Source organism: Tachypleus tridentatus, chromosome 7 (genome assembly GCF_004210375.1).
Source record: "Tachypleus tridentatus isolate NWPU-2018 chromosome 7, ASM421037v1, whole genome shotgun sequence".
NCBI classification, from domain to species: Eukaryota; Metazoa; Arthropoda; class Merostomata; order Xiphosura; family Limulidae; genus Tachypleus; species Tachypleus tridentatus.
The window spans coordinates 44,295,763-44,306,594 of record NC_134831.1 but is presented as its reverse complement, the minus strand read 5'-3'; the positions used below and the strand labels follow the sequence as shown (position 1 = coordinate 44,306,594).

At 31.9% G+C, this 10,832-nt stretch overlaps 1 long non-coding RNA gene across 5 annotated transcripts; it reads right to left on the bottom strand.

The window, feature by feature from the left end:
• Positions 1-673: 673 nt before the first annotated feature.
• On the bottom strand, positions 674-6,528 carry LOC143255556 (uncharacterized). Of its 5 annotated transcripts, none has more exons than XR_013030712.1 (3): positions 6,414-6,528; positions 4,118-4,283; positions 674-2,830 (listed from the first exon to the last, which is right to left on the bottom strand). It is a non-coding gene; the product is annotated as an uncharacterized LOC143255556 (long non-coding RNA). The 5 variants fall into 5 exon arrangements; XR_013030711.1 differs by lacking the exon at positions 6,414-6,528 and adding an exon at positions 5,983-6,274; XR_013030710.1 differs by lacking the exon at positions 6,414-6,528 and adding an exon at positions 5,880-6,273.
• Between the last annotated feature and the right edge of the window lie 4,304 nt (positions 6,529-10,832).

Below are 10,832 nucleotides of genomic sequence, written 5' to 3'. Positions count from 1 at the left end.
AAAGTTGTGATATGTCTACTTTGAACCTACTTTACAGAAAGAAAGAGTTAATTTTAGGAATACTGATTGTACTATATGAAGTCAAATAGCAAGGACAAAAGAATTCTTAAAATTATTCAGGGTAATTTTCTATACCAAATAATTACAGGTTCAACTAGATCTGAGTAATAAATGTCACTTTATATTCCAACTATCCAGAAATCAAAACTGACATGTTCAATTATTGCCATTCTTGATTATTCCAAATATACAAGTAATTGAGCTATTGCTGCCAATATGTTTCTTTGTTATTAAGCAAACAGCTAGCTTCACAATGGGGTATCTGTGGTCTACTCACTGCCAGTATTGAAACAAAATTTATAGTGTCATTTTTTTCATAATCAATCTCTGAAGGAAAGATGTCATTCTAAATTTATGGTTAACCATGAAAGAAAATGTGGTTAAAAGAAATGAAGTACAAGAAAAGTAATCATTGCATAATTAAACATTATGTTTTAGTATATGCAGAGATAAATTAAATTTCAGAACCTAATTTTCTGAAAGCCAATCCTGAGATTGAAAAAGATTTGGAAATTTTTAAAATAAAAAGTGCTTTTAAATTTAGATAAACATGTTCCTTAAAAGGAGGAAAGTCAACAGAGATGATAAGACTGACTTACTAAAAACAAGAAGGAAATCAAGAATAAATACCACACTTTAAATTGGCAAAGACGTTCAAAGAACAGCATGAAAGCTACAGTTTAAAAATGCAGGATTTGTAAAAAAAAAGTACTATTATGAAAAATGGCTGGATAATAATATTAAAAATTAATAACAAGATTTTTTTAAAGAATATTAAAAGTAAACAAAATGTCAGAATGGAGATTGTGCTCTTAAGGGACACTGATGGCACATTTTTGTTGAAGTCTATGAAATGGCTGGGTATTTGAACAGTTTTTTCTCTTCTGCATTTACTAAAAAACAATGAATTCTGAGCATTCTGTAGAAAATATTGGATTTGCCTTGATTCATATTGATATTAATTCTTAGGTGATAAGTACAGTGTCTGAAAGATTAAAAATGGAACACTAAAGAAAGCAAAGTTTTTCTCTGGAGTTTTAAAAGAGACCATTTTTATTTGGGCAATATAGTGTGCACCTGCCTGAAAATTGGAAAGTTGCTTATGTAAGTTACTCCTATTTTAAGTTGAGGGTTCATTGTTTGAGAATGTTACTTGTTATTTTGAGAAATGAGTAAAAGCAACAATAACATACATGTCAACTAAACTACATGGTCATATCCAGCACTGAAGAAGCCTCTTGCCAAATACCAGGGCTTCAGGCTGGATGTAATATGCCACACACACACACTAGCTAAATTACCATTCCCTACACAGGTGTCCAAATAACTTGAAACAGATATCTAAAAACACAAGATTTCTATTACAAACATTTATTTTAAAAAATCCAATTCTCATAACATTTTTATATGGAGCTTTGATTTTTTAAGAAAAAAATTATACAATCTGAATTAGAGCTTCTTGATATACCACACTAGCTGTTCATTCTTTTGATAGCATAAAAGAAGTTTTGATGAGATCCAATCTTTGAAAACTTTCAAAAAACCAACAATGTGAAAAGCAAGAATACTTTAGGAACAATCCTGCAACCCTCGAAACTTTAGCCTGATACCTTGTCAATTAACAATGCAAAATAAGTTGTAACTAGGAATTGGAGGTTTCTAAATTTAAAAAACAAAATCACTTGATAGCAAAGTAATATGTAAAATGAAACATCTGCACATCTGGCATGGCCAATTATAATTGTTGCTTCAATAATATGTGGTAATAAAGTCTTAACAACTAAACTTGTGACCTTATATAACCTTGGAGGACCAATATTTCTTCTCAACATCATTACTAGTGAACCAACAGTTTAATTTCAGAATGTGTCCTAACATCTCTGGTAGTTCAAGAAAACTCAGGAATTCATTTGGATAATATACAGCATCATCTACATCTAGAACACTGTCAATTAACTTGGAATTGAATTCCTGTCCAGGTACTTTTGCAATAATTGATCATTTATGTCATAAACAGTATAATTTTGAGGTGCAAGAACTGCTGTTTTACACAATTGCTGATAACTCTGGTAATTTTGACAAATATCAAGTAATACTATTTACTTTAGCTCTTTTGTATCTTTAACTAAGTTACCACATGTATGAAATAATTAAATGTATGATTGATTAATTGGAATCTTTCTATCACCAGTATTAAGAAGAAATCTTCAAAATTCACCAGCTTTACTGTTACCACTTAAATGCACTTGCTTGCATGTATATTAGGTCAATTTTTCAACACATCTCCATGTATAAGATGACTTTATATATGCCTGCACTTTGTCAGCTCTGGTACCTGTTACAATGATAAGGAGAGTGTATAAAAGTCACTGTACAGTAATAACTAACACCACCAAATAACCCATCCTTTTTCCTGATATCACTCAACATTCTATCTAAGTTACAAATGGATTTTTAAGTCATTGTGCATTTAATATTCTTCACACACCCTTGCTTTTGGTGTTTCTTTCTTTATACCACATACTTCCTGTTAAACATGAGATAATTTAAGAGGTAGCTTGAAATCTGAAATGAGCTGTCCTTCTTCCTTCAATCAGTGTTGCTCCAATTCCTGATGATGCAGCAGCCAAAGCAGTTTCTTTTTGCAATTCAAGTTTTGCAAAAAGGAAGTTACTGAGAAGTATTTATTCCCCGTTCCAACTGAAGCATCAAGGAATATTGTTAATGATATAAGCAAAAACCTTGATCTACTGGCAGTTTGTCATCATTTCTGTAACAAATTTCAAAAGATCATCCACATTGTGTGATATTTTTTTGATACAATCTACAACAATGTTGTTTATTTTAGTTTTAACTGGTAAAGGTATGACAAAATTGTGGGGTAATCTTCAAACAAATTGTTCTACAGGTCAAGAAACATCAAATGAAGAGAATGAACTGGCAACCAACAAAAGGGAATGAGAACTTTCAAGGAAGCCCATATCCCTAAAATAGATAGAACCTTATGTGCAGAGAGGAAAAGAAGAAGATGCATTATATCCTAAAGCTAAAGTGGAAAATACTAGGCTTGAGTGACATGGACAGTGAAGAGAACTCCCAAATGAATGAGATACTTTGAATGGGTTGTAAAATACATCTCCAACTTGATAAAAAACTCTACCCAAGCAGCAGCTTCTCAAAGAAGGATGCAGGTGTGAGTGACTGGATGGATACAGAAAGAGACAAGCAGAAATCAGTCATTCATGAAATGGTGAGACTAAAAGCCCAATGAGTGAATATTATGTACAAAACACATACAGAGCTGACAAAAGAAAGGTAGTCCATAGAACTAGTAGACAAAGCCCTCATATAAAACTGAAGGAAAAATGAATGACATTGAGGCTATAAAACTACTAAAGTGACAAGTAGGACTCCATAGTGAAGGGAGGCACCTCCAGATAAGTATACAGTCAGGACATATCAATGATGGGACTTGAAACTCCCATACATCTGGAGGCAAAACAAAGATAGGAGTAAAAATCCCAGTTGAGCAGGTACCATCCATTTGATATCTCTTTTTTGTAGTAGGATTCAAGCAGGCCTGGCAAGACAACTGGACAAGGTATAATCCCAAAGAAGACAGAAAGAGATCTGGGAGGTGGATTAAGGGGGAGTAAAACAAAAGCTAGAACCTCCAGAGAAATCCATAGAAACAACAGAATTTGTTGTTGGAAGTGTAATCAAAAAGAGTTAAACTAACAAATTACATAAAGTACTCATTACTAGCAAACTTACAAAACTTAGATACATTTAGAGTTTATAAAGTACATAAAAATAACAAATCTGCAAAACTATGAAATTCAACCTAAAACATAAGACAGTAACACTTAAATGTTTGAATTTTTACTTTTCAAATGTTCATTAAGCAACACCCTTGAAGGACCAAGTGATCCCATGTCCTGAGGTTTTATTAGTTTTTTTTTACATTAGTAGAAAATATCACAAAACATAAATAAGATATGAATCATCTGTTGAAAATTTAGTGGTTTTCAAAATTTTTGCAAGACCTTTAACTCACTTGAATACAAAAGGATCAATAACTATTCCAGTTGTTAAAGCTAGATCAAACATTTCCTGCTCATCAGGTGTAAGAACGTTGTTCAACACTAGGTTGAAATGTAGATATTTTGTTTTCTGCTCCACGTCTTCTTCTCCAGTCATTATTTAATCTTCTCTAAAATTCACTAAAGTAACAGATGTGAAAAAAGAAAATATCTCAATTTGTCTTTCAGTTTCCATGTTTAAATACCAAAACTAAAAAACAGTCTAAAGCAAGCATAAGGCTAAGCAGTGCAAGTGTAAAAATACCCTTATATTGGTTATAAAAAAACAAAACACTGCTGACTAAATTCTTTCTAAAGCAAATAATAATTCTTAGCTTACACCTAACTTTTACTAGGTGGCAAGAGTTCATAATCACAGTTAAAAGTTACGTTATAGCTACATTTTTAACAACAAATTTTATCAGTTTCATGCTTTAAACACTAATAAAATGAATAATGTATTATTCTTTAGTTTTTGCAATGCACTCACTAAATTATTAAACGATTTATTTACATTATTAATATGAAGCTGGCATCTCTTAAAACAGTTAATAATAGTTTCAAAAAAGGTATACATAGATGTTAATAAATTAAGAGATCAAAACAGACTAACTGGTAGCCAAACTAATGCTTCCTAATCTATTTCATTTCTTTACTTACTTGATCTAAAAATAAGTGAAATATATATTTAAAAAAACAAAATGGGGAAACTGCTGAACCAAATTTTGGGCTAGGTGTTTGCAAAATTAACTAACAAACCCTATCCGAACACAAAGTTTCATATGCAGTAAAACATAACTTAATCTGTTTAGGTACTTGAAGAAGTACATAATAGTAATAAAAGAGGACTCACTAAAAGCTTTTAATAAGTATTAAATCAAACATTACATTTGCCCACTTACAGAGAATGATACTCCTAAATAAGTCCATCTCCATATTTCATTCATAAGTATATCTACAGAGCCAAAGTAATTTAATACTCAGTAAATAATGATAAAATGAGAGTACTACTACTACTACTACTACTACTACTAGAGATATCACAATATAACTTTGATACATTATAATGTAAAAATATTTCAGCACCACAACCTGTTTTGCAAAAGATTTTTGACTAATTGGCGAGGGGAACATTATTAGCAGATGGCATTTAATTATCTATAATATTAAAATAGCTTGTGTTTGTGACTACCATTGCTCCAGGAGGAAAGAACTGACATTTGAAGTATCAGACACAATTCAGATGGGGGTTGTTATTTGAGAACAGGTTAAAAATCTCTTAAACCGATTTCTCTTGAATTGTTGAAAGGAGTAATTAGAGGCAACATGTTTGAGGTGTTTATAATAAATAAAGAATTGAAAGTGCTTATGTATCATCTTTTTCATATTTATAAGTCAGTCATATCACAAATATTAAATTTTGGAAGGATAGGAGTCATCTTTAGCTAAGACATATTTTTCTGACACTAACACAAAGTTACAAAGATGACCTTCCTAACGAGTTATATTCAGATGTAGCAAATGCAGCGAATCTAAGGGGATGAAAGGAATGCTTGACACATATTTGAATGATAAGGATTGAACATGAAGAAGATAAGCGACGATTTTAAATTAATAATTAAAAGTGAAACATAAAACATTAATTTCGATTCATATTGCCATATTATGGTGTTCACAGTCAATAAAATGGTTGGTTTAACAGTATAACAATAATAACATATATAAAACAAATCTTACACCACAAGTTTCGTTAAATTTACGCAAAACACGACCAAATTTATCTAACATAATTTCTATGGATTGATCACAAATATTTTACACTAACCAGTATTTAACTAACCACACAATATGATATTGCATCTCACATATCTCGGTATCTTTAGATTATTTCTGCTAACTTTATACTGACTATAGATGAGGGCGCTACTAAATTTAAGTTATTTAACCCAATATTTCAAATAATGAAGAATTTCTGAGATGAAGTATCAACAAAGAAATAACTATTAATAAGTACATTAGTACATGCACTGGTAAATGTACTTATAAATCAACAAACAAACGTATAATAAAATATGACTTCTAAAAATTGCTAATTTTAACATTCTCATTAAACTTAAACTGAAGCAGCTTTATACGCTTAATACCAGTCTCGTATTTTTTACTTTAAAAAAAACAGGGTCACATGACCATTGTATTGCATTATGGTGTACTGCTACTGAAGCATTGTTTCTTTATATTAGAACTGTGGAAGTATTTGTTGTTTATAAAAACCTGTATCTTGTCCCTTTCCAAGTGAGCTGTCACAACTCGTTGGGAAATCTAAGCTTAAGATACGAGAATTTCTTGTTGTTAGTGGCCCTAACATTCCTGCTTAGGGGAAATAAAGAATTATACCTAGATACTGGTAACTTCCTTTCATTATATATAAAAAACAAGGCAAATGGAAATGTAGTTTTTATTATTTGGTTACGTTAGTACATCATATTCACTAATAATTTTTTTTTTTTTTTTTGCGAACGCTTCAACACTGTACTGTTGTAATTACCAATGCCTTTTTTCTTTGAGGAAAAGATCATTCTACACAAATGAATAGATTCTGAATCACTATTCGTAGACATTCAAATCAGAAAAATATTTTGCATATTTTCTTTATTGATGTCCAGCTAAAGTATAGAAATATTTAAAAGTGGTTCATCATCTTGCAATTTTACTCTCTTTATATAAAACTAAAAATTTATAACAGACTAGATTTAAACCATAGATGCTTTTTTCAACTGTCTTATTAGACCTATTGAATGCTAATAGTTCTAGTTTTCAATTCTTTGGCTTGAAAGTTAAGAAATGCAGCAGAACATTTCAATTACGCCAATCAAGATCTGTTCTGTTTCTTGAGCTCTCATTGGGAGTTTCTAACTGTAGAATATTTTAATATCGGTTAAAGTGCCTGTTTAGTAGGCACAATTGTTGGTTCTAGTCTTGCCTCTTTCTAGTTTGTTTTAAATTGTATAAAATATATGGTGTAAATGTCAACATGCTACTTTCAAACATTTCTACACATTCGAAAGTTAAATTCATAAATCCAAAACCAAATAGACTGCCTGATTGAAGCTTTACAGGTCGATTAGTATAGTTTAAGAATTATATCAAAGTCTCATTTTTTCAAATTTATTAATTAAAAGAAAACAACGAATAAGCTGCGTTAAACATATACTTCTGAAGAGTCGTTGCTGAATTGATATGAGTAACATATAGGAATAAATTTCAGTCACTTTCGGCCTCGTGTTTAGCATACTAAGTTCCAGATTGAAAAGTTCAAAAGATATGCATTCAACAGACTCTGTACTTTCAAATATAGGCATATTATTATAAATTTAGTCATCAATCTTTATTCTGTTAAGAGGAGTCAAGTGAATGGTGGATGATGGTACCTAATTGCCCTCTTTCTCATCTGTACTTGTAAATTAATGATGGCTACGCCTGAAACTTAAAGTCTCTTGTATGATTATTTAGCACATATGTATCACATAAGGTGATGTTTATATTAAAGAACACCAAATACCAAACCTGAGATGGTGTATTGATCGCGTAATGACCATTGGTGCCCATTACACAATAAATATATATAAATTTCGTATAATTCACCTCTGATTCGTTCACATTACTTCATTTTTATCACACAAATGAAACAGTTACATTAATTTTTTTCTGTTGATACCAGTGATACAGCGATGTCTGTGGGCGTATACTGCTAAAAACTGGTTTTCGATACCCGTGGTGAACAGAGCACAGATAACCCTTTGTCTAACTTTGTGTTTATATGCAAAACAAACAAAACCACTTCTTGTAATTTTATTCCAGAATTATATTATATATTTGTAAGTGTAGAACTTTACAACATCATAACTTCTGCCATGACCACCAGAGAATGAACTCGCATGATATGGTCACATACACAAATAAGTTATAGGATTAAAATTTGTTTTTTTTTAGAGAAGAACCATAGCATAAATGATACTACAAAAAAGAAGTAGGTCTGTTCTGAAGACGAAATACATATCATCTAGAAGTATGACTTGCTCTTCTTAGCGTTAGCCCAATAAAGCTAAATGGACACTAGTGAGAGGACATAAATCAATCTCTTTCTCAAAAACCTACAAAAATTTGTTTAGATATTATATAACTTTGACACAGTTCTCGAATAAAGGTTGTTTATACCCTATGTATTTTCTTTTGGAGTAGGACTCATTATATGTAGAGAAAAATACCGTATTATTTTATAATGCAGTATCTGATGAACCTTCCTGTTTTTACAGTCTCTGTTGATTATATTGAAAGAAATCGAGGAAATGAGAATACCATAAAGTATGTAGGAAAGAGAAGTTTTGATGCTCTGACTTTAGATACTGATATAGAAAAGGTCTATTTCCTCTAGTCAAATGCCTTACCCCCTGTGCACTTTATACTTTTTACCATTGAGTTGAAGCTTTGCAAAAAAAATGAAAATTTCCATAAATTTCTGATCAATATTAAAAAGACAGTCACTGAATTTGTATGGTTGTCAGGGTTAGAACCATCTGGTCAAAGAGAAATTTTCTCCTTGACTTTTGCTGATATTTTAAAAGTCTCTGATAAACACCTACTTGTACCAATGGTCAAGTAAAGGAAGCTTTTGATATGTGGAGAACCCTGAGTGACCACGAACAAGCTTTAGCAACTAAATCTTCTGTCATTACAAACCAATGGAGCTTAGTCAAGATTTGCTATCAAGTCAATGAAGTCAAAACAGGCATCTTGTGTTATATGGTGTGGTGGCCAGTATTAATCCCCTCAGTAAACCATGTATAGACATAATCCGTATATGGCTTCCCGTATTAAAAAATTGAGACTAAAATACTAGAGATAAAAAAGAGTTACCTTTAAACCAGGTGTCTTTCTGATAGCCAAGCGGGTAGAGTGACTGTAATTCTTAAAAAGCTTTCTGGTTGTGATGCATACAAAATGTCTAATATAACATTGGTCAAAACGTAGTGAAATTAATAAGACACATCATAAACACGAAAGTAATAGTCGGAATAATTATACTATCTTAATACTTTATCTCAATCATTTCACGCAGCTACACTGATATCTGCCAAACAGTTTAAAGAGAAATTGGATTGGCACCCTGGGAAGATCTGAAATATACGTGGGAAGCGGTTTGCAAAAGCTAGAGAGTTTATTAGCCAGACCATTATAGAGCATTGGTTATCTTCGTCTGCTTTAGAGTATTTGTTGTCAGTGCTCCTCTAGGTAAGAAACTATTAACTTCTTATCTTGATTGCTATATAGCAGTGGACTAATTATATACATCTGTATTTATTTACTTAATGTCACAATTTTTATTTATTCTAGTTAAGTATATATATCTCTAGAAGTGGCTCAGCATAGTCAGGTGGTTAGGGCGCTCAACTCACAATTTGAGAGTCGTGGATTCGAATCCTCGTCAATCACCAAACATGCTAGCCCTTTAAGCAGTGGGAGCGATATAATGTTACGGTCAATCCTACTATCCGTTAGTAAAAAAGTAGCCCAAAGGTTGGCAGTGAGTGGTGATGAATAGTTGTCTTCCTTCTTGTCTTACACTGCTAAATTCTCGATGGCTAGTGCAGATATCATTCTTGTAGCTTTGCACGAGTTAAAAACAAATAAACGTCTAGAATTATAGTTTTTATCTATTCAGGGTAAAGTAAAGGAAACCTTTCAAAAATGGAAGTAAATGTAGAGATGGCTAAAATCAATTCTTCCAAAACAATGAAAATATAACATCTCTATTATGCATCATCCTTGCATAATAACACAGGCACACAGCGTAGTAAAATGTTAACAGATAGAAATAGGCCAGGTGGGTTAAGGCATTCGACTCGTAATCCGAGGGTTTCGGGTTCGAATCCCGGTCGCACAAACATGCTCGCCTTTTCAGCCGTGAGGGCTTTATAATGTGACGGTCAATCCCACTATTCGTTAGTAAAAGAGTAGCCCAAGAGTTGGCGGTGGGTAGTGATGACTAGCTGCCTTCCCTCTAGCCTTACACTGCTAAATTAGGGACGGCTAGCGCAGATTGCCCTCGAGTAGCTTTGCGAGAAATTCAAAAACAAACAAACATTCAAAGAGCAGTGATAACAGCAATTACACTAAAATAATGATCAAAGAAATTAGTTATATTCAATAATATTTATAAGAGTGAATACTTCGTTTGAAACTAGGTAAATGTTGTTGACACCATTGTTTCGGTTCTTGAGTTACCATGTGATAAAAAAGAACAAGAAGTTCAAACTTTTTGTTATTATATTTACAGATATTCCCAGAACTTGTGAATAGGACATTAGATAGATATTGTTATGAAATGAAACACTGTTTAGTATTGTGAAGGTTTAATGGCCTATTAAGGAGATATTTAAAATATTATTTCGATGAAGAATCGGAGCCATCCCTAAATAGCTGGTACTATTGTCTATATGATATATGTGTTTACAGTTTTTTAAGCTAAGATATAAGTTCCACGATTTATGTGCATTTCTACAGTGTGTATTTATATATATATGTTAAGGTTTAAGATATTTTTTTTACTTTTTTTATTAACATGTATTTATGGTTTTTAAGTACCGTTCAGAGCACTCTCTATGAATATGTAATTTTCTCTGGTGGTGTTCT